Source organism: Haemaphysalis longicornis, unplaced genomic scaffold, assembly GCF_048455015.1.
Source record: "Haemaphysalis longicornis isolate Haplotype H1 unplaced genomic scaffold, Haemaphysalis longicornis Haplotype H1 scaffold_10, whole genome shotgun sequence".
Lineage (NCBI taxonomy): Eukaryota > Metazoa > Arthropoda > Arachnida > Ixodida > Ixodidae > Haemaphysalis > Haemaphysalis longicornis.
Genome location: NW_027526204.1, coordinates 48,502,472 through 48,526,775, shown reverse-complemented (window position 1 = coordinate 48,526,775; position 24,304 = coordinate 48,502,472). Strand labels below are relative to the sequence as shown.

Below are 24,304 nucleotides of genomic sequence, written 5' to 3'. Positions count from 1 at the left end.
AAATTATCAACGTTTTATATGCGATGCATCTCTTGCTCTCGGCTCCGTCGTCCGTCGTCCGTCCATCCACCGGCCCAGGAAGACACCGGCAACACTGCGCTCCAGAAGCTCTTTAAGGGGAAGCGTGCTTGTCTCGTGCCGGCCCAGGAAGACACCGGTAAGTCTGTCGCTCCAGGAGCCATTAAAGGGTAAGACACCACCGGGCGTTCAGCAAGCCGAGCATGCGCAGTGGGGGTGTGGACGGCGCAACGACAAGGGAGAGACATAGCACTGTCGCATCTAATCAAACTACACCATCTTCCCGTAGGGGAACCCTGAGTAGTATGCGGAACAGCCATGGGCTCAACGCAATTTCCCATTTCGTAGTTCCGGTAAGTGAAAAGTGTGGTAGCTACCATGGAAACCAAACTGTAAATATAACGGTAGCTACGTACCTCAACCTAACGGAAACGACGAACTGAACACTAATGGGCACCTGAATCGACGCCATGGCTGATTTGCATACTACTCAGGGTCCCCTACGGGAAGATGGTGTCATTTTTTTTATCTGAACCTGAAACAGATCGATGCGACCCCAAACCTTTGACCGGCAAACACAATAATAATTGCGTACATATAGTATTGCTGAATAAAATTACTGAATGAATTACTAATAGTACTACCGAAAAAAGTGCTAGTTATCTCCAGGGTATAGGTGGGTACGCTCGTCAGGAAGCTGTTAATGACTGCGTCGTTTGGCCGTCCTCAAGCCTGTTGCCTCTAAAAAGCGAAAATAAAGCGACTGATTGAGCACAGCCCCCAAAGACGCGCCATAGGAAGTGACATGGTGACGTAAATTGTGAGGCAACATTGCATGTACGCGCCGTGTGACGTACACCCTATTACGTACAGGATGGATTTTGAGAGCTTTTGCAGAAGTACCTCCCAGGCATCGGCGTCGGCCGTTTTTTGTATGGCCGTTTTGAATGGCCGTTGTCGAATCTGAGATAGCTATTGCTTGGGTAGGCCGATGAGTGAGCAGTAGTGCAATAGCCGTCTCTTTCACAGTGGCACGAGAGCGCGCCTGGTTAATTAGCGAGTGGTAAAAGGTTGCTTTGGGATCGCAAACAGCGGTGACTGCAGAGGCGTGGTCTGTCGCAGGACTGCAGGAGGTGGTCTGTCGCGTACTGTATTTGCAGGCTAGGACGCGTGCGCGATGTTCACGGTGTTTAACATTGTGCTCGGGGTGCATATTACGGAGAATGGGCTCAACGAGCAGGACGTTGTGTGCGTCGGTAGGAATATATACAGTCAAATCTCGTTACTATGAACCCTAATTTTTCAACTTTACAAATGTTGTAAGAATCTCCACCAGATTTCCTATATTTTCAATATAAAATATTTCAAAACTACGAATTTAAGTATACCACACATTTCAGAATAACGCACGTAATTTATTTTTTCCGTTATAATCGAGGAACAGCAGTATTACGAATTCGGCTAAATGTAACAGCGCCGTAACGCTCTCATGAAGCAGAAACCGCCGTTTCTATGTGTATTCTCCGGACGCAGTGCCTATCATCATCCCCATGTCGAGTGCCAACAGCTAGCGCCACCACAAAGCTTGGGTTTAAAGGGACACTGAAGTATATTTGTCAGGCTCCCGTTTTTGCTTGCACTGCGTAGACTGGCTCAAATTAACACACTTTTCATCGTTTACCTTGTGAGAAAAAGCTCGAAAGAAGAAAAAATACCATGCGCGGTCTGCGGCGGCCGCACTAACTAAACGCTGTGACGACGGGAGGAGGTGCACCGTGATTGGACGATGCCCACGATTAGCATTAACAAGTTTCGGTTTTGGTTCCGTAAAACAGCATGCTTGACATCCGATGTTATCGATGGACGGGCCTTCTCGATACCTCAGTAATCGTCGTACCGCGCTTCTGCCATGTTGTCGGCTGTAAAATGCCTAAGATAAGGCTCCCAGGACGGCTTGGAATCGTAGCAATCACTAGCCGAGGCCTACTCAGTAAATGAACTCCCTCCGCATCACCGCAGACGCTCAAATGCCATGTGCTTTTCCCCCATATTTGGAGCTTGCCTCACTCATGCCTGTATCGTAAAAAGCGTGTTCGCACAAGGCCAAGGGTCTGCTGATTTTGGCCTGTGCCCACTGCCCGCAAGCAGTCGTTGCTTATGGCAACAACACGCCAACGAGAACTGGCTAGCGCGTCAGTGTCAGTCTGCGCGCGTTATGCGAACTCACCATGGATCAATGAGCTGCGAAAAACTAAGAAATCAACTTAAAAAAAAACCATGCGCTATCGGGGGTTCTAACTTAATACTTGCAGAACAACATACTTAGCGCTCCAGACCCCTCGGCATGCACAAGCCAGCACTGCCGTGCCAGAAATATAAAATGCATAGCCAATTTATATTTTTTATTTATTTTAGCATTTTAGCAGCCTAGATGAATATTTCTTGTATAGCGCTCGTGCAGTAAGCGTTCCACAAATTCCCACAATATCTCGTGTCTAGACGCTGCATTTCGTAGACGGAAAAGCGTCTGCAAATGTGTGGTTGTGGTACTGACTGCTGTGTTTGTTCACCCAGCGCAAAAAAGTGCTTCCTGCGCCCTAGTCTTACACTGTGCGGTAAAAGTTTAGGTTGATTTTATTTCCTTAGTACCTATATTACTTCGCTGACTTCTCCCGCCTTCTAGTGGCATTAGATTTTTCTACTAGCGTACGAGTCAGCGAATAGCCGCAAGTGCGCTTGTGCAGCGCTTGTGTGGAGCAACCTGGACAGCATGATACTGTTGATACAGTGTACAAACTAACAAAATGAAGAAACGCACATCCTTCCGTTCACAAACGTGTCGTGGCTTAGTTAGTTTCAACTGAGCGAACGAACTGCGACGACCCGTCGGCGGCCGGCGGACTAAACGCTGTACCATAAACGCTGGGCCGACTGACTCTGTCGGAAGGTCGGCGAGCCGTGCAGTAGCGAAGTCAAGACAAGTAATCTCCTGACGTCGCACGAAAACGCCACAGAAAATGGACGAGGATGCAGAGAGGAGGACAGCATTTTCGAATTGATTTTTCTACTAAATAAATTCGCGTAAACGCACTCAGAGTGGTCGAAGCATGGCCTATAGACTCCGGACTACAATTTGCGCTAGTAATCCCGCAATGTTTACAAATCACTTCAGTGTCCCTTTAATGTGCAGTTACCTAGCAGGCCTAGCCGCGTTTGGCTCTTTTTCTTTCTCGTTGTGTTGGGTGTTGGTGGCCGGTCGGTTGTCGTATGCTAATCACGTGTGCGAACGGGTATTTATTTCTATGTTGTAGGTGATTTTGCTGCGAAGTTCGCGCGAGATCCGAAGTTGAATGCAGCTAGCGATAAAGACAAGAAGCGAGATCAGTCATCGTCTTTTGTGACGATGACGACGCGAAGGAAGACGACTATGGTTACCAAACACAGAGGAAGATGAGATCGTGTCGAACACTGACGTTTTGGAGCACATGACCAAATTCCGCACTTTCATTGCCCGGTGCAATGATGTACCCGATGAAGTATTGTGCAAGGTGAAATATGTAGAGGCATTCCTAATCGGTCGTGTGTGCTGCACACGCCAAAGAAAATAACCAATTTCTTCAAATAAAGCAGCTCCGTAGTGAGCGCAACAATTTTATTTTAGAGTTTGCCTGGCCGCGCGCGCGTCTACTGCTACGTACGTCACTTTGCATTCCTAGTTTTGAGCACTGGCTTATTACCGCCAGTTTTTCTTTACAACTTCCCTGTGAGCCTGAAGTTACGGTGATGTCCTTCGTTTGAACGATGCAAAGGATATTTGGTGTTTATTCTGCGGGGACTATAATAATGCTTGTTATTGCAAGAATAGTGCACTTATTTCGTGTCGGTTACCGCTGCCGCCATGTTATACTCTCAGGCGTAGCCTGCCACATATGCGTAGACAACCTTCCTATTTTGTCCCTAGACCTTAGTGTTGTTTGGGCAGCTCTTCGGCCATCGTGCTGCTGAGGGTGCATATTTTGCCGTATTGGAACAAGCCTGATGTTGTCACTAGTTGTTTTGGCGATTCCTTTCATGCGGGTGTCGAACTCGGGATCTAATATCCGAAATGGCCAAAGGGTGGGGGTAAGTTGGGGTTGTACGAGAGTTGCTGTTGAGTGATCAGGAGGTCTTGAATGTGCTTGTCGAGAATGTTGTCGAACCCGAACGCAGGAAGCTCTCGGTCGACGTGCTTATCAGCAGCCTGAAGGTTTTCTTGCACGCCTTCCTAAATAGTGCGCCTTTTTGTGTTCGGGAGATCTGAATATGACGTACGAAATGATGTAGGAAACTCTTGATTTGAAGAAAGCGTGTACGAGGCGAATCGTGTCTTCTTTCTATCCGCCCTTCCCCTTTGTAATACGCCTTAACATGCAGGTGATTTCAGTAATCGTTGAGTCCGATTTACGGGTCACTCAAGAGTTAGAACAGGGTTTTCGGAGTATAATGTCCTTATATACTGGGACCTTATATTGGTAGTTTTCTGTGGCCTTTTCTTCGCCAGGAAGAGTTGCGATATTTGAGGGGTATATTTAAGGCCACATTTTCTGGCACAGGCTCAAACAATGTCTGTACGCTGCGGTAAATTTCCACAATTTATGTTGATGAACTTTGTCTAATTGAGATTTTATTATCATCTGCAAATATTCTGTAGTCCAGACCAGAAATTCAATTCAGGTGCCTTGAAAGACTGATGAGGAGATGTTGGAGAAGTTGGGTAAGTGCCTCCCTCTGCAAGGTGCCCCTGCGTGCAGCCACGATCTGTTGAGAGTTTAGGCCGTTTTTATGGCTGCACTGTGACACACTGGCAAGTCTTTTCCTAGAGCAAATACCCAACCTTCTACATGCCCTTTATGCGGATGATATTACCCTGTGGACGGGCACCGATTCTCTCCGGGGCATTCAAGAAACTCTCCAACGTAATGGAAATAAAATTTGCGCTACAAGGACGGGACGACAGAAAAGGACACACCACACAGCGCAGACTAACAAACTGTGTGGTTCCACGTGCGTATGTACTACTATCACGTAGACGTGTGGAACCAAGAAACGTTTAAAATACACAACTAAAATCACACAAAAATAAAAAAAAATAAAAATAAGCCGCACACCATCACCATGACACATACTGTCTCAGCCAGATTAGACACCATCAAGAAACGCAATTTCCTTGCCCGACAGCGATATTGAAGCAACACTAATGCGACCATCCCCTGCGCGCACAATTTCACGCGCCTACAACGTGCTGCGGACACAGTGAATGGCTATGCCCAAGCCAATGGCCTCCACTGTTCTCCTTAAAAATCAAAATAATTATAGTTCGTAAGCGCAGCCTCAACTCTGACCCTGACAAAATCTCCATTATCCTCTGCGGACACACTATCACCGGCTAGCGCCCTGAAGATCCAGGGTCTTACTATCTAAGCCAACGCCACAAAATGTCCAAACACTTTACAACCTCGGCAATGCGACTGATCAGGAAATACATATGATTCGTCGCATCACCAACCTACACCAAGGCATGAAAGAAAAAGATACTCTTCAGCTCGTTCAGGCCTTTGTCATGTCCCGCCTCACTTACGCCGCGCCATACATTGTCCAAACTCAAACCGACACCGACAAACTCAATCGCCTCATCCGCAAAGCAACAAAACAAGCTTTGGGTCTCCCGACGAGTACGTCTACGGCCAAACTACTTAGCATGGGGCTACACAATACCACAGAAGAGCTCATCGAATGAGAGAGAGAGAGAGAGAAATGAACTTTATTGAAAATGTCCTGCGGAGGTGGTTGGGGGACCACGCAGGGTCGCCCGCCACCCGACTTTGTTTATGGCGTCTTCGTGATGTTGCCTCCCCAGCCTACGCTGGACCAGCCCGCAGATGGCCGTTGGGGACGTGTCCTCGACCACCCGCAGGCTCAGTCTCTCGCGCTTGCCGGGAGAGAGCCACCTCGAGCCGCTGGACTGCCAGTAGCTGACTTGCTAGTTCGTGTGAATGCACTGCTCTTTGTATGTCTTCTGGCAGCCGTCCAGGGAATGCTGCCGCTTCTGTGGGGTGTAGTTCACAGTTCCACAAGATGTGGGTCAGGGTCGCCTTAGAGTTGTTGCACACACTGCACACGTCACTGCGGAACACTTCCGGGCACACGCGGCGCGCGAGCGCCGGAGTCAGCACTGATCGCGTCTGTATCTGCCTATAAAGCACTGCTTGTTCTCGCGTGAGTTTAGGGTGGGGTGGGGGCATGGTCCGACGACCGTACCTGTACCACCCCAGCACTTCTGCATACTCTTGTATGGGATCGTTTTCTTCGTCGTCTCGGTCGCCTGTGTCGGCGTTCACTGCACCATACCTTTCACAGTCTTCGCAGTCCGCCCCAGCCGTTGAGACGAGGGAGGTGGTGGTCGTCGCGCATCTGGTGAGAGTTCGCGCGGCGGCGTCCGCCGTCTCGTTACGGTTGGGGTTGCTGCTACTGCACCCGTTGCTGTCTGTGGTAGTGTGTGCCGGGAACCACCTTAGATGGGTGGTGGGCACTGCGTCGCGCACTGGTTTACGCACTTCACTGCACCGTATCACTTTCACTGCTTCGCTGCACACCGTGTTTGTTGCGTAGTTCTTGATGGCTGAGCGCGAGTCACTCAGGATTGTGGAGCATCGGGGATCCGTGAGTGCCAACGCTATGGCCATCTCTTCCGCCTGGCTTGCCGACGATGCTCGGACGCTGCAGGCGTTGCAGATTTCACCGGTGGTGGCCTTGACCACCACGGCCACGTAGGTGTCTTGTCTATGTGGGTATTTTGCTGCGTCGACGAAGAGGGCCCCGGTGTCGGCAGCGTATGTGTCTGTAAGGGTCTTTGCTCGTGCTGCGCGTCTTCCCGGGTTGTTGGCCGGGTTGACGTTCCTGGGCATTGGTGAGACTTGGAGTCGTCGCCTGGCGCCTTCCGGTAGGGAGGGGGCTGCCTGTGTTTGCGGTGTTTCTGCCTCTGATAAGCCCAGTCTGGTGAGTATGTTCCTCCCCGTCTTAGTCCTCCTGAGGCGTTCTATTTGGGCTGTCCGCTGGGCCTCCGCAATTTCTTCTAGGGTGTTGTGGACGCCCAGCTCAAGTAGTTTGGCCGTGCTGGCGCAATTGAGGAGTCCCAGGGCAGCCTTGTAGGTCTTGCGTATTGCAGCGTTGATTTTGTCTCGTTCGTGGGCCTTCCAGCCGTGAAAGGCCCCGATGTAAGACACGTGGCTTGTTGCAAATGATTGGACCAGCCGGAGGAGACTTGCGTCTTTCATGCCTCGATGCCGGTTGGCCACGCGCTTGATGAGGCGTGTAGCCGCCCCCAGTTTGGTCACCAGTCTGTCGACTGTGGTTCCGTTACCTCTGCTTGCTTCGAGGAACATTCCGAGCACTCGGAGCATCGTGACTCTTGGGATGACGGTGCCATCGCTTGTGTGTAATGTGATCTTTTCTGCGCCTTGGGCGGCTTGTTTCCGGTATCTTCCCGGTGGTGGGATGATGAGAAGTTCTGACTTCTGTGGTGAACATTTGAGGCCCGTGTCTGCAAGGTGGCTTTCAATGGTGTTGATGGCGGCTTGTAGCGTTTCTTCTATGTGGCCGTCGCTGCCCCCGGAGACCCACAGCGTGATGTCGTCCGCATATATAGTGTAGCGGACTTGCGGGACCTCCGAGAGCAGGCGGTTGGCCACTCCAATCATGACCAAATTGAAGAGTAATGGCGATATTACTGAGCCTTGTGGAGTTCCTATGCTGCCCAGCGCTCGTTCTTGGAGTTGCAGGTTTCCCGCCTGGATTTTGACGGTTCGACTGGACAGGAAGTCCCGGATGTAGTTGTAGGTGCGTTGGCCCATTCCTAACCGAGAGACCTGCTTCAAGATGGCCGAGTGGTTCACCTTGTCGAAGGCGCTCTGGAGGTCGAGGCCGAGCACTGCTCTGTTGTCTCTGGTGGGGACTGTCGTCTCTGGTGGGGACTGTCGTGTCGAGGACTTCGTGTTGTAGTAACAGCATAGCATCTTGGGTACTGAGCTTCTCCCGGAACCCTAGCATGGTGTCCGGATAGAGGCCTTCTTGCTCGAGGTAACGTTGCCACCTGTTTCGTAGTACGTGCTCGAGCACCTTTCCCACGCATGACGTTAGTGAGATTGGGCGGAGGTGGTCTATGCTGGGGGGTTTGCCGGGTTTGGGTATGAGCACCGTCCGGGCTGTTTTCCACTGCGACGGTAGCTTGCCAGTTTGCCAGCAGCGGTTGTAGTATTTCGTTAGGGCCGTGATGGCCCCATCGTTCAGATTTCGTAAGGCTTTGTTGGAGATCTGGTCGGGACCGGCTGCGGACTTACAGTTGAGTTCCTGTAGCACGGCCCGGACTTCCCACTCCTCGATGTCTTTATCCAGGTTTGGATTGTCGGTTCCTTGGTAATCTTCGTGCTGTTCTGCAGGGGTACTGGGCAGATATTTTGCATTGATGCGCTTGCCTGTCTCTTCTTCTCCCAACTCCTTTAGTGCTGCGTGCATGGTTTGGGAGAGCATGTGTTGTTGGCAACCCCTCGTCGATGTCTCGTCCAGGAGTTGGCGGAGGAGCTTCCATGTCTGGCCCTTGTGTAGTTGACCGTCGGCGGCGCTGCACATGGCGTACCACTGTTGGGTACACAGTTCTTGGCTGTACTTTTCGATGGCTCGTCCTATCTCGGCCACTTTCTTTCGGAGCTTGCGGTTATGTCTCTGTCGTTTCCATCGGCGTTGTAGCGATTTGCGAGCTTCGATCATGTGGGCTAATTTGCTGTCGACTTGGATGATGTCCTCGTCGGTGTCGATTTCGGTGGTGGCTTCAGTCGCCGCTTGCTTGACGGCTGACGTCCACTCTTCGATGTCTGTGATGTCTTGCAGTTGATGGGAATCTTCTAGGGTCTTGCGGAATTGTGTCCAGTTGGTGAGTTTGTGCTGGCGGCGTGGTGCAGTTGTATGGTGTACACATGTTGGGATTACGACTTCCAGGATGTAGTGGTCGCTTCCCAGGTTGCAGCCCGTATTGGTCCACGTGACGTCTCCCTTAGTCTTGGTTGACAGTCGGATGAATGTCAAGTCCGGGTTCGTATCTTTCGTCGTGGAGGTCCCGATGCGGGTGGGGGTTTCTGGGTCCGAGTAGAGGGTGTATCCTGCAGCGTTGGCTTCGTCGAGAAGATCTCTCCCTTTGGTGGTTGTGCGGCTGTATCCCAGCTCTTTGTGCGGGACGTTGAAGTCGCCTCCGATAACTATTGTTTCGTTTGCTGCCGTGCGTGTCGCTTTGTGTAACAGGGCTTTGAACTTTTGTTGCCGGTGCGTTGGATTGCTGTAAATGTTGACGAGCAGGAGGGTTTCCTGTCGTTTCTTGCCGACCACCACCTCGGTCGCGCAGTGTTCTATGGTGCTGCGGTCGAGGAAGTGGTCATGCTTGATGAATGTGAGTCCCTTTTTCACGAAAGTACACACTCCCTGCGCTGTCCCCTTGCCACAGTCTCTCGCGCTCGGAGGGCTGGCGTGCGCTCGGTAACCAGGCAGGGTCGGTGCACTCTCCGCGTGGGTCTCCTGTACCATGATGATGTCGGGCGGTGAGTCGATGCTTTGTAGGTGTTGTTGGAGGACCGCCTTTCGGCAGCGAAACCCGTTGGCATTCCACTGCCATATTTTCAGGCCTGTGTTTGCGGGTGTTCGGGCCATGTTGATGCTTGCAGGGAGGTGGTGGGGTTGCGCTTTTCTGTTGCGTCATCTTCACGGCCTAGCTTGCGATATAGAAAGTCTTGGAGCGCGTCCAGGCGGCGCTCTATGGCGGTGAAGCGGGCATTCACTCGGTGCTCGAAGGCATCCATTCTTTTTTCGAAGCGATCAATTCTCTCGGTGCACCTACGTAGGCGCACAGCAGAGCTTATCCCGCTGGTTGAGCGGGGTTCGGTCTCATCGTTGGCAGGCTGGGGGGGTTCGTCGTCTTGTTATTCCATGCTCTCCTCGGGGGAGGTTGGGCGGGGTGCAGGCTTTGCTTCTTGTTTGGGGGCATGCTTGCTCGTTTGTGGGACTTGGAAGGTAGGCTGGGGACTTGCCTGTGTTCTCGCTGTGTGCTGTGGGGGTTGTTGATGCCGCGGCGTGAGGGACTGGGGCCGGGGAACTCTCCTTTGTTCCCACTCCGGTTGCGGAGCGGTTGCTGCTGCCTTCGGTTGCTCCCGCTGCTGCTGCGGTGGGTTGCGAAGGTGCCATAACGCCTCTTCGAGGCGCTGATCCAGACGTCTGATCTCTGCCTTGAGTTCGGCGTTCTCTTCTTGTAGGGCTTGCATCACGGTCTTGTGCTGCTTTGGCGGGCTGGTGCCTTGCTTGGGGTTCATAACTACGTCCGACCACTTAACCCTTTCACAGGAGCGAGACGCTTTGCGACCGTTTCTGCTACCGCGCCGAGCGCTTCTGCTGCGGCTTTCGCGCCTGCCGGAGGCCGAGCGATCCTGGTGGGCGGGGTTTCGCCGCGTGCAGCTGCGGCTCCTCTCCCGTTGACCTTGAGTTTCGAGAGGTGGGAAATTGGCGGGGTTTCTGCTCGGTGCACGTGCGCTCTGCGGTGGGGGTGGCTGCGCGAGTTCCCAGCGTCGTTTCTTGACTAAGTATGGCATTTTGAATCGGTTTGAGCAGCCGGGTGCCCCTGTGGGGTGCGGGCCACTACACAGCTTGCAGTGAGGCTTGCATTCTTCTTCGTGATTCTCTCCTGGATTGGGCTTTCCGCATGCGAAGCATATTTTCGTTTGAGGATAAGGGCATACGTCTTGACGATGCCCGATTTTGCCGCATTGTCGGCATACCTGATGGTGTTGGCGGTACAGGCTGCAGCGGAGTAAGACCGCGCCGTATTTCACCGTTGCCGGGACTTTGTGACCTTGAAACAGGACGATGACGGCATGCGAGTCTCCTATTCGGTGTGCGTCGATCGCCATGGGGTTGCATTGATTCACTACGTTAGCTCTTATTTCTTCCGGCGTGTCTGCTGCCGCGATATTGTAAATTACGCCTTTGGCTGTGCCGTTGGGCGCCGCGTGGTAAGCGTTTACTTCGTAGCTTTGGTCCCCTATGTTGAGCGTTCGGAGTTGGGCGTATTTCACCGCTCTCTGTTCGCTTGGGGTGCTCAACACTATGATATTTTGTGCCGCGTTAGCACATACAGTATCTTGCAGGGTTTCGTCTCTCGCTATGCCTGTAGCCGCCATTATGGCCGTCATTAGAGTTGTGGCTTCCACGCGGCCGGTGTTGAGCCCGCCTCTAGGTCGTACTATAATCTTGTGCTCGTCCCTAGGAATGTTGGTAGGCATACGAGCCGCCTTCGTCATAGTAGCAGTTACTCTTCTCACAAAGTGGGCTTTCGAGGAACGAGGTTCGTGCCTTTTGGCGGGAGACTCACCGGTTGCACGTGGCGGTTGAGGGTCCCTGTGCGATGTCGTCGGGCGCCGCGCGGCGAGGGTCCACCCCGCGGTGTCGCATTCTTGTAGGTCTTCACCGGCGACCGCGATTACGGTGCGGCCGTCTCGCTGGTCCAGGTGCATGTGGAAATTCTGGGGCTCTGCTTGTTCTCGGTCTGGCGCATGATCCGTATCCATCGCAGACGCCATGCTCCGCGATGCGGCGACGGCTGTGGGGCTCTAGCTGGCGGCCGGCGGGCGCGCAGGCCCGAAGTCGTGCTAAGCCTAGGTTAGGCTTAGCTCCCGGGCCACGCTCGAAGTCTTCCAATCACCAAAAATCGGTGAAAAGTCGAGTCGCCTCACCAGAATTTGGTATCGGCGTGTTCCCTGGGTCGAGCTGTTTCTCGTGGTAATAGAATTTCCTGGGTCCGCGGGAAACTTTCGGCACAATTGAGCATAACCGACGGAGCCGATGCGAGGCACGTCCGCTCACCTCGGCGACCGCAGCGCCTCCTCTCATCGAATGACACCTTTCCAGTCAACGCCTTCGAGTTTCCCAAACCAAACCAGGCCGCGCGGCCCTTCGAAAAAACATTCAATGGTCATGCCCTGACAAGACCCAGCTGGTCACCATCCCCGGCGCTTGGCGTCAGTCCATTCTTGTGCTCCCCCTTCCAAGGCGTATGCACCCGGACCACCACCCTGGTCGTAGAGAATCCCAAAGAGCCCAGAAAAAACTTTACAGCAGCCAATCTGGCGTAACCTACACAAATGCGGCCAGTTACCCAGATAACCAAACTATGGTGGCAGTGGTAACCTCTAAAAACGTCCTCGTCACCACCACTTCAATCCGCACAACTTCTTTCCTGCACGCTGAAGAATTAGCTATTGCCCTCGCCCTTGCCCAAACCACCTCCAAGTATATATTGACCGATTCACAAGCCGCCTGCTGCAGGCTCTTGTCGGGACGGGTGGCCCCGTAACATGCCAACGGGGCAACGAGTTTTCTCATCGACAGGCTCGAGACCTCACTCACCGAGCCGCTGAGACCGGGGCTGTTTCCGCACCTCTCCTCTCCTACCAAGAAATCACCCAATACTACCGAACCACGAAAGAGACCTTCCCCAGTCCTCACACATATTTGACCAAAAGCCAAGAAATCACACTCATACAAATTCAATGAGGCACTTTTCGCCACCCCATCCGTATGCATTTACTGTTTCCTACACAGTACTCTGATAAGTGTAAATTCTACCAGGAACCAGGAACTCTCACACCCCCTATTAGACTGCACAAAAGTCAGACCTTCCGCCCCTGAACCCGTCGCCTTCTCTTGTGCAGTGGGAGGTACTGCTGTCCAGCTGTCGACCTGAGGACCAGCTCCTGCTTGTGACCAGGGCTACGGCAGCCTGGACACACATGGGCTCCTGGACTGAGGAACCACTCTCACATTTTTGCGTAATAAAGTTCTCTCTCTCTCTCTCTCTCTCGCTCACTTAAAAGCATGCAGATATTCGTTCCCTGCAACAAAAGGTACTTAGGTTGTAAAGTATGACTTCGTGCTCGGTGTTACTGGGTTCATGTATCGAAGTAGCGCACTGATTGAGTTTTCATAAAAGTTTTACAAACCTTTATAAATTATTGGGTATATGCCTGTGGATACAATATGCTGTATTTTGGAAGCGCTGCCCTATCCTCAGCCTCGGTTATTGAGTGTTCTATGTGACCGTTGGATGGCACATTGTAAGGTCGCATTGTAAAAGGTACCGATAATTCAGCGGGGTACAACGGCACAAAACAAATCGTCTGTGCTTTCCGAAAGTTCATAAACGATTGTCTTCCGAGTTTAGTGCTTTCTCTGCTTTTAGCAGGATCAGTCAGGTGTCGGTGGTGGCTTCAGGTTTTGGGTGTCTTTTGTGTACCTGGGTAATCGTCACACTTTCCAAGCCAGTTCTCGTGACAAAGGTTTGTGGCATGACCCTTGGCCTCCATCGTCAGTCTGGCGATCCGGAGCTTAAGCTTTCGTTTGTGGTTGTGCCTCCTGTATCGTCTTGTAAGGCTGTGTCATGCATCACACACACGAAAGAGATGGGTGTTGTAGCTGGAGCCTATAGGTGGGTAAACAGCGCAAATTTCAACGCTCCTAGTTGGGGTTGCTTTTCACTTTTAGATAACATTCTGCGGATGCTTTGTCGGCGGTGTTTGTTGTGGTAATGTTCGCGCATACTTGGCATCGAAGCTTCTTGAAATGGCTGCAGCCGGCTGTCCACTGACTGCTTATTTTAAAGGGGTAAGAACCTCCTGAATGTTTGTTTCTTCTGCGCGAAACAAGCGGCGGTTCTGGAAAGATACGTTTAAGGCGGGTCATCAATATTATCACCAGACTGTTCCTTTCCACTTCAGGAAGAACGCCTCAATTGGAGTGATTTCGAGTCCCTTAGGCGCTTACTGCGAGTGACTGTCATACTTTTTTTAGCAGCATAGAAGAAAGTTAGGAAACGAATGCGGAGTGTTTTAACACTACACTAGCTTGAAGTATGTCTTTAGGTTTTGAAGTGAGGTTTTGATGCTTTTGAAGATGTTTTAGCGATTCAATTTTCTTGCTGGATGTATTGCAGTATCAAATAATTTTTAGAAATAGAGCGATATAAATATTATACATATATTAATACAAAAACAGAACAAAAGGGAAATGTAACATTTTGGCCCCTATCTCGCTAGGCATAATTGCAAGTCAAATAGTATAGCTACTATTTAAAGTTGCTGTCGGGCTCTAAACAACTGAATCAACATACAACTGAAACAACTGAACAACTAAACAACTGAATGAACATCTGGGCGAGTTTTTTTTGCAACCAAAGAATTTTGGGAAATTTTTGTTGTTTATATGTACATATGTTTACTCTCGTTTTGTTCGCTATTCAGACGAAAGCGATTAAACCACAGGGTGTGATGATCTCGTATTAATAATAACACTGATGCTGTCCAAGGATTTTAAACCAGCTTGGTTTAGTGCAGAAAAACGCGTCAGGCATTTGCCGTAGCAAAAAAAAAAATGCAAGCTCGACCACCAGCATTGAAGCGCGACCTTTTAATTGAGAACGGAGCATAGAGACATGGCGGTGTTTGAAATAGTAGCGAATGTGCAACGTGTTCAAAACAGTGATGATGTCGGTTTTTGATTTGGTTCCTTATCGGTGCGCAGTGTAGCAGACGTCCCCGACATTATCCGCTTCCGTTAGGTAAGAGGTACTCACCTTGTTCGCGTCGCACTGGTGGCTGCCGCTGTATAACAGTGAAATTTATAAAATGTTATTGGAAATAAATTACTCCATCTATTTTGCTTGTTTTGTCAAAGATGAGCGTTTAGAAACTTCTTTTGAAAGGTTTTCCTACATGCCAAACTTTTTGTTTACATAAAGTTTCTATTTTTAATGTAGCATCGCACTCGGTGAAACTGGTTCTATCTGAATACCTGGCTACCTCGGCTGCAATATCAGTTCTAAACCCAAGTAGCCTATGGGGGAAGCATATTCTGTGATAGAAGTGAGGTTTGCCAGGTGTTTCTTTGCAAATATGCTGCGGAACAAAACGAAAGTTTAACTCACCACGCAGGTCATAGGATAGTAATGCGCATTTGTCGTCTTTATTCCAATATCGAAGTACATACGGAATGTTGTCAGCTTGAAGGCAAGAACAGGCAGTAATAAACGTTTTTATCGTTAAAAATGCGTATCACTTATATATTTCGGCTTATACTCTACCTCACATAACGGAGGCCTAATCGCCAGTGCACGCATCACACTTCATTTATTCCTTTTCGTCTGCTAAGAAGTATATTACCTTGAGACCCCCCCGGCGACACACTCCTCGAAGCGCACCGCGTGATTCGCCGGGCCCGCTGTCGGCGGTGCGCACAAGGCCTCGTTTTCAGTTGTTCAGCGCAGAACGAGCAGCGGTCGCTGCGGCCGAGACAACCGATCACCCCTGCAGGCTCCCATGCATGCGGCGCTGGGTAGTCTCGCGCAGCGTGACTCCTCTGGCGCCCGGCAAAGAGAAACGGTGAGTTCGCCGTGAATGAACGCCGCGTTCATCCGGCCTCCTTCTGTGAGCGTTGCACGAAACCAACGGCTTTGAGACTTGGTCGGCAATGCAGGTAAATCAAAGGTTCAACAAGCGAAACCAAGACTCAACCCGACTAAGCCAAGCTTTTGCTTTGCCTATGCAAAATTAGGTGAGCTAAGCCGCAGCCATTTTTCTTCACGAAGTTTACGACAAAGTCAGTAACATCAGCGTGAGTAAGTCACGTACCCTATATTTACTTCAAAGGGAAGCAACACAATTTAAATCCCAATAAGGGCGGTGGTACAGTTACTTGTGCAAAGGGAAATAACGCCCAGCGTTCTCATAAAGGCGCGTAAATATGCAGAAAGAATTGAAATAAAGTATCTCTTTCCTCATACTCACGGCTCAAGATTCAGAGTGGGTTTCTCAGCGGTGGGCAGTCTTTGTTCTGACAAGGACGCGCTGGTCGGCAAAAGAGCGGAACTTTCTAGAAAACCAGTGGGGAACGCGCTGTGAGCTCGGGAAATGAAGAGGCAACGGGTGGACCACAAATGCTAAGCACGGGATACAGTACCCATGCGGCACTAAGGCACCTGGGAAAATTTTGTCACGTGTATATTTGTCAAGCCGCGATGCCCTGCTTGCGATGTGTGCGATCGCCGTGCAAAGTTCAATCCCCAGTTAGTGCTACGTGCCGTGCTTCTTGGCCAAGCAGGTTTTTGAAGACGACGACGTAAATGTGTGGGTCCACCGCTCGCTGGTGGGAGGCAACCAACCAACCAACCAGCCAGACTGATTCAGCCATCTTTGCTGAGCCTCGCCGTGCTGCCTCTACTCTTCGGTGTAGCGCTACGCCTAATAAATAGGTACATGACCATCCTGCTGTCTACACCTCCGTCTACTAAGACGCAACACTGGTGGAGGAGCCGGGTTTTCTTATGCCTGGATCCCTGTCCGGCGCCAGCCCAGAAAGGCCATGTCTCATCAACACGCCGGTCCATCGGAGCAGTCGGCGCAAGCTCGGTCTCTCTCCTGAATTACCGGGTCTTTCCAACGTCCGCACCCGTAAGCCCCCGCAAGCTCCCATTATGGCCACACCATAGGTGGTAATTCACCAGCTTCGCGAACCCAATAAATTCCACGCGGATGCCTTCGAGGACGTGGAAGACTGGGTTGCTCACTTCGAGCGTGTTGCCACTTTTAATCAGTGGGACGATGCGCTCAAACTGCGGCATTTGTACTACTCGTTGGAAGACGGCGCTCGTATTTGGTACGAGAACCATGAGGCTACATTCACGTCTTGGACCGACTTCCGCCAGGAGCTTCAGGAAGCCTTTTCCGACCCGGATCGTCCTGAGAACGCGCTGCGGTTGCTGGAATCGAGAATCCAGAAACCTAACGAAAGTGTCACCATGTTTGCCGAGGACATGGCACGCCTTTTTCGCCGCGCTGATCCTGCCATGTCGGACGCGAAGAAACTTCGCTACCTTAAGCACGGCGTCAAGGAGCAGCTTTTTGCCGGCGTTGTCCGAAACCCGAAACGCACTGTGCAAGAGTTCATCAGGGAGGCCACGGCTATCGAGCGGGCTGTGCAGGAGCGCAGTCGTCAGTATTCTCGGAGGTCCGCCAACGCTCCCGGAACCGCTGCCAGCCTGACGAGCGATGACAGCTCTTTGCGGGAACTGATCAGGTCGGTCTTGCGCGAAGAGCTAGGCAAGCTCGGAATTGCGACTCCACAGCCGACGCCCTCCGTGGCCAGGATTGTGCACGAAGAGCTGCGCGAAGCATTCTCACCTCCCTACCCGCCCGTGCAAGAGAGCCCCGCAAGCTACGCAGCAGCAATGCGTCAGCAGCCACCAAACATGCCAGCTGTCCCTTTCCGTCAGCCAACCCCGCCTGTGCAGTCGTGGCCCACTTCGCAGCCGAAATTCCCACGGACCCGGGATCGCAAAACGGATTTGTGGCGCACAGCTGACTGGCAACCCCTGTGCCATCACTGCGGTGAGCCTGGCCACGTCTACAGACGGTGCCCCTACCGCGAGATCGGACTACGTGGCTTTTCTCCGGCTGCTCCTCCTCCCCGTCTTGGCCAGCGGCCGACCGAAATCGCCGACTACCTCACTGCACGCAACACCACGTCGCCTATTCGTCGATCCCGCTCACCGTCTCCAGCACCGCACCTCCCGCCGGCCCGTCGCGCCCCTCGAGACGGCCCCGACGTGCGGTTTTCCAGCCCCCGGCGGGGAAACTAGACGAAGCGACCTGGGGAGGCAAGGTTGCTGATTGCAGAAGCTCAGAAGACCTTTCATCGCCGCCGACGTCAACCAACGGATGTTCCGCTACCACTCGACGGGAACAAAGCGCCTATACAGTATTGCCGCAGTGTAAGCACACAACGACGACGACCCTTAACGCCGACGAAGGCGCTAGTGCTGAACCTAGGGTTTCTATCGACGGGCATGAGGTGACCGCTTTCCTAGACACCGGAGCAGATTACTCCATCGTGAGCCAGCAATTTGCCGAGCGCTTGCGCAAGGTAAAGACTGCGTGGGACGGGCCTCAGTTTCGGTCCGCTGGAGGCCACCTCATGACACCAGTCGGGGAATGCACGGCTAGGATTCGTCTTGGGGGCTCCGACTTTGTCGGCACGTTCGTCATTCTACCTCAGTGCCGCAAAGACGTAATCATCGGCGTGGATTTCTTGCGCGAATACGACGCCGTTATAGACATCGGTGAGGGCAGGGTAAGCCTTTCGACGAACCTGCCTCCAGTACAGCCTACCGAGCACCGACGTCTGACGCTGCGTATCGCTGCTGACGACGTAAGTGTGCCGCCACGATCATGTGCGTTCGTCGCAGTAGCGTGCGACGGTCCTTGCACTGCCGATGGCGTTGCCGAGCTGCACACATCGCTCTTCCTCGACAATGGCTTTGCCATCGCGAGAGGCCTGGTGCAACTGTCCTGTGGCCGCGGAAATCTCCTGCTCACCAATTTCGCTAATGAGCGCCAGCACATCCTGAAAGGGACTACTGTAGCCTTCTTCGAAGCTGTCGACAACACAGAGGGCTGTTACGTGCTCCAAACTGGTGCCACCACAACAGCGAGCGCAAAACCCGCAATAGACGTCAGCACCAAACTGTCGTCCGAAAAACGCCGAGCACTCCTCGACCTAGTGGAACAATATGCGAACTGTTTTTCGTCCACGGCAGGTGTCCGCCAGACGCATCTGACAAAGCACAGAATAATTACCGAAGAAACAACGAGGCCCATCCGTCAGAACCCGTACCGTGTAGCCCCCAAGGAGCGCGATGCAATACGGCGGCAAGTACAGCAAATGCTGGAAGACGACGTCATCGCACCGTCGAATAGTCCCTGGGCGTCGCCCGTAGTCTGAGTACAAAACTCCCACCTCCCCTCGCGGGAACCCTTGTGTAGATGCGACGCATAGGCGGAGCGGCGAAGGTACCGCGTTTTATAGCGCGCATAACGTTGAGGGGACTGCGTAAGCCGGTCCCAGTCGATGACGACGTTGGCGTACTTGTAAAGCGGCGTGGACTCTAGGTGTTTGAGTCAAGCGTGGATGTTGCTTCGCCGGAGAACGGCACACCGGTTATATGCGCAGCGCGCCCGAAGGAGAGGAAACCGCGGTGAGTACTGCACATGCGCCGGCCCCAGCGCGTCTGCCGCGGCTATGACGCAACGTGCCGCGGCTATGACGCAACACAATCCAACACAATCCACTTTAATCCACTCCAATCCAAATACAATCCAAGCCAAGCCAAGCGAATCCAATCGAATCCAATCCAATGCCCCTCGCGAGAGAGTGTTCGCTATCGGAGAAGAGAGGGGGTGAGCGGCGGAGAGCGCAGCTGGCGCGGCGAGGAGAATGGGGGAGGGGTGGACAACGCCGCCGCCGCCGCCGACGACGACGACGCCGGAGGGACAAGGCGAGTGAATCAGATCCTCTGCATCTAAAAAGAAGGATGGGACATTACGGTTTTGTGTGGACTACCGCAAACTCAACGATGTCACCAAAAAAGATGTCTACCCGTTGCCTCGCATTGACGACTCCCTCGACAGACTACGACATGCCCGCTATTTTTCGTCTATGGACCTAGAAAGCGGGTATTGGCAGATCGAGGTCGATGAACGGGACCGCGAGAAAACCGCTTTTGTGACACCTGATGGACTGTACGAATTTAAAGTGCTGCCTTTCGGGTTATGTTCCGCTCCAGCCACTTTTCAACGACTGATGGACACCGTGCTGTCGGGCCTAAATTGGCAAACTTGCTTGGTGTATTTGGACGACGTGATCGTGTTTTCCACCACGTTTGAAGAACACCTCGAACGTCTCACGTCCGTCCTCGAGGCAATATACGATCCGCCGGACTTACACTAAAGCCCGAAAAGTGTCATTTTGGGTACGAGGAACTCCTGTTCCTCGGCCATGTAGTTAGCAGTGCCGGAGTTCGACCTGATCCTGCTAAGACTGAAGCGGTATCTCAGTTTCCCGTGCCAACCAACAAGAAAGCCGTGAGGCGCTTTTTGGGGCTATGCTCCTATTACCGACGATTTATACAGGACTTCGCCCACATTGCAGCTCCGCTGACCAACCTTACAAGGGATGATGTCGTGTTCCTTTGGAATGACGAACAACAGAGGGCGTTCGACGAGCTGCGCCAACGGTTGCAAACACCTCCGGTCTTGGCCCATTTCGACGAGAACGCCACCACCATGCTTCACACTGACGCCAGTAACGTTGGACTCGGAGCGGTTCTTCTGCAATGGCAAGACGGCGCCGAAAGGGTGATAGCGTACGCCAGCCGAACGTTGTCCTCTTCGGGAGCCAACTACTCGGCCACCGAAAAGGAGTGCCTCGCCGTCGTTTGGGCAGTACTTAAATTTCGACCATACCTGTATGGCCGTCCATTTACAGTGGTCAGTGACCATCACTCGCTCTGCTGGTTGATGAGCCTAAAAGACCCGTCTGGACGATTAGCTCGGTGGAGCCTTCGGCTTCAAGAATTTGACGTCAAAGTCGTTTACAAGTCCGGCCAAGAGCATGCCGACGCCGATTGTCTCTCCCGAGCAGCAGCTGTCCCTGCGTCGGCGAATGACTGCACCGATGACGACGCTTTTCTTGGCGTGCTGGACATATCCTCCGTGTCGGAACAACAACGGGGGGACTCCGAGCTACGGCCGCTGATTGACTTCTTGGAGGGACGTTCGCCCACTGTGCCGCGGGTGTTTTCAAGAGCGCTGTCATCCTTCAGTCTCCGCGGTGGTGTCCTGTATAAAGCGAACTTTTCTCCGCGTGGCCAAAGCTACCTGCTTGTTGTTCCCGCAATGCTTCGTAACGAGGTTCTGCGGGCTTGCCACGATGAGCCGACGGCGGGTCACCTCGGCTACACCCGTACCCTGACTAGGATCCAGCAGTCATACTACTGGCCAAAACTTTCTGCAGCCGTGCGGCATTACGTGCGCATGTGCCGCGAATGTCAACGACGGAAAGCTCCACCACTACGGCCAGCGGGCCTCCTGCACCCTGTCCAAATCCCCGAGAAGCCGTTTGAACAGGTCGGGATGGACCTGTTGGAACCATTTCCGACGTCATCCGCGGGGAACAAGTGGATTGTAGTCGCCACCGACTACCTCACTCGGTATGCAGAAACAAAAGCCCTCCAAAGAGGAACTGCATTCGAGGTTGCCAAGTTTCTTATTGACAACATTGTTCTCCGGCACGGTGCCCCGGCCATTGTTATTACGGACAGAGGGAAAGCGTTTACTGCTGGGCTTGTCGACGCGGTGATGCAACTCAGCGGTACAGCACATCGGACCTCAACAGCGTACCACCCGCAGACAAACGGGTTGACTGAGCGGCTCAACAAAACAATAGCGGATATGCTGAGTATGTACACCGACGTCGAGCACAAGACCTGGGACGCCGTATTGCCATACGTAACATTCGCTTACAATTCGGCTCAACAAGACACGACCCGGATGACGCCGTTCTTCCTCCTTTACGGCTGTCCCGTGACCACTATGTTCGACGCAATGCTGCCTCACGACACCAGCAACGACAACATGCAGCTAAATGAGTTTACGGAACGAGCGGAAGAGGCGCGCCAACTGGCGCGCTTACGAACAAGGCAGCAACAGCGCTATGACACGCACCGTCACAGCCTCCGTCACAGGACTGCCGTTTTCAAACCCGGCGAACGAGTCTGGATATGGGTTCCTGTTCGACGTCGAGGACTCTCTGAAAAGCTCCTCAAACGCTACTTTGGTCCTTATAGAGTTTTGCGCCACCTTAGCGACGTAACCTACGAGGTTGTGGACGACGGAATTGTTTCTCAACGCCGACGTAACCGTCGCCCTGACGTCGTTCATGTCGTGCGTATGAAGCCCTATCTCACACGTTGAGGGACAATGCCGCAAGCGCATCCATTTCTTTTTTTCCAAGAGCTTTGAACGCATCGGGACGATGCTGTCTCGACGAGGGGGCAAATGTCACGTGTATATTTGTCAAGCCGCGATGCCCTGCTTGCGATGTGTGCGATCGCCGTGCAAAGTTCAATCCCCAGTTAGTGCTACGTTCCGTGCTTCTTGGCCAACCAGGTTTTTGAAGACGACGACGTAAATGTGTGGATCCACCGCTCGCGGGCCAGACTGATTCAGCCATCTTTGCTGAGCCTCGCCGTGCTGCCTCTACTCTTCGGTGTAGCGCTACGCCTAATAAATAGGTACATCACCATCCTGCTGTCTACACCTCCGTCTACTAAGACGCAACAATATATACGCTTTGTAGAATATTTGAAGAGGAACTGTTCTCTTACCCACCTCGAGTCGCTATGCACGAAAACCGCCGGCATGGCGAAAAAGGTGGTAAGTTTCATCTCTTTTCTAATCATGAAGAAAGTTACGACCAGTTGGAACTCTTTACACATCCGCACAGCAGAAAGCCGTCTCGTCAAGCCTAGACAAACCGTGTGCGTCGCGAATTACCGTAAATGGCACCACGTACCCCTCTGCGTTTGTCATACTCCCCAACTGTTCCCGCGAAGTAATTCTTGGAATAAATTTACGAGCTACAGTGGTGCTATAACAGATTTACAAGCCAATTCGATTAGTATCTACCCCCCGGTGATGCCGAAACCGAGCCCATACCAATGTACTACAATATGCACGGCGGTGCTGCAAGAAATACGGAAAATTTAAGGCCTTTTCTACGACGTTACAGCGCTTGTTTTTCGTCGGCTTCCAAAATACGAGAGACGCCCCCGCGCCAAGCAGCGAATTCTCATTGAAGGGCCTCACGTACGCATGCGTTACCCTACCGGGACTTTTCACACGAGCGCGAAGCTACCCGGACACAACTGGAAGACATTACCTAGGATTGACTGCCAAATCAGCGGGTCGGCATTCACTCCGTTTCGGAGGATCTGGCGTTGCCCAACGGGAACGTCGAGGAGGTTAAGGGCCACCCGGAGAGCCACTTCTGCAGAACTGTCTGTAACCGTCTGCCCTCGCTCCTTAGTAATTAGGTTACAAAAGTTCATTACTTCTCCGGCGTGGATGAATCAAATGACTCAGCAGGCCCCTTCCGGGAAATGGTTACAGACGTTCGCTACCAATAAACATTTGCTGATGGCGTCGGCAACCTATCGCACCCCCCCTCCCCTAATCACCACGGGATAAAAGCAGCGATTTTAAAGGCGCTTTCAATTTTATTCCAAGAAAGAATTCGGCGTCCGCTTCAAATATTGCTGAACGGTTACAAGGGAATACTATCAAATCTAACACTCGTGCCTGACTTATATTTGTCGATTAATTCGCTCTCGCGCTACAAACGACGAACCCACTGACTAGACGAGTTGGCAGAAGAACTGTCATAGTAAGGAAGTAATTCCGGGTTGGAATCCTGGTCCTGGTCAAATTTTTCTTAAACTGCGGTATTTTTGAGAAAGCTGTGTGGCTTTCCTTTGCAGCTGCATGACTGCATTTTGGGTGGATGCCAAATCTTGCCTTCGCCGAAACTTGCTCCCATCTCGTGGGTTTCCCCGAAGCTGACGAACTTCTAATTTTATGACAAATACGTTCAATCATTTTCTGGGTTGCCTTTGATTAATCAGTATTAAAACACAGTGATTCTATTGAAGTAACTGACCGTGGTGCTATCTAGAAATAACCAGGTAAGTTATCCGTCATAAAGATGCCTGTTCAAACGAAGCAGAAACATTTCTAAGCACAGTGCTTGTCAGCACTTGCATAAACAACCTTTTCGTGTAAAAATGCCGCACACGACTCCTGAAGGCGAACTGGTCATTTCACTCTGTTCTGCGCCTTGGAGTATGTTTTATGTTGATAAAGCATTAGGTTTATGGGAATAAAACCTAAATAATTGCTCACTGGCTTTTTAGGTACAGATTTTCTTTTTAAAAATGGTTTTGCTGGCTGTGCTGCTCTGATATCTTTGGCGGTATACCGCGAGAAGACATCGCGCGGCAAAATTGCACCGACAATACAGCACGGCGTAAAAACAGCTCGACGCAAAACAGCACAGCGACCAAACAGCGTTATGTCAAAACAGCACAAGACAAAGAGCACTCAGCAAGAAAAATAGTCGAAATAAGAGGTGTGTCTTCCTGGTTGCCTTGTATGGAGCAGTGGGTTTTCATTTTTACTCAACCGGCCGAAACACTTCCACTCAGCGAATACACGGGGTCACTATCAGAAATTAACAGTGGCTCCAGCTAGTCAGTGAGCGGAAGTGGTTTGGG

The 24,304-nt window shown here is 52.0% G+C and overlaps 1 long non-coding RNA gene across 1 annotated transcript in view; it reads right to left on the bottom strand.

Annotated features, from left to right (window-relative positions):
* LOC144158470 (uncharacterized) overlaps positions 1-24,304 on the bottom strand; it is a 52,886-nt gene that overhangs the window by 400 nt on the left and 28,182 nt on the right. The window contains exon 4 of the long non-coding RNA XR_013320074.1: positions 15,068-15,142. This is a non-coding gene — a long non-coding RNA (uncharacterized LOC144158470). The remainder of the gene's footprint in view (positions 1-15,067; positions 15,143-24,304) is intronic.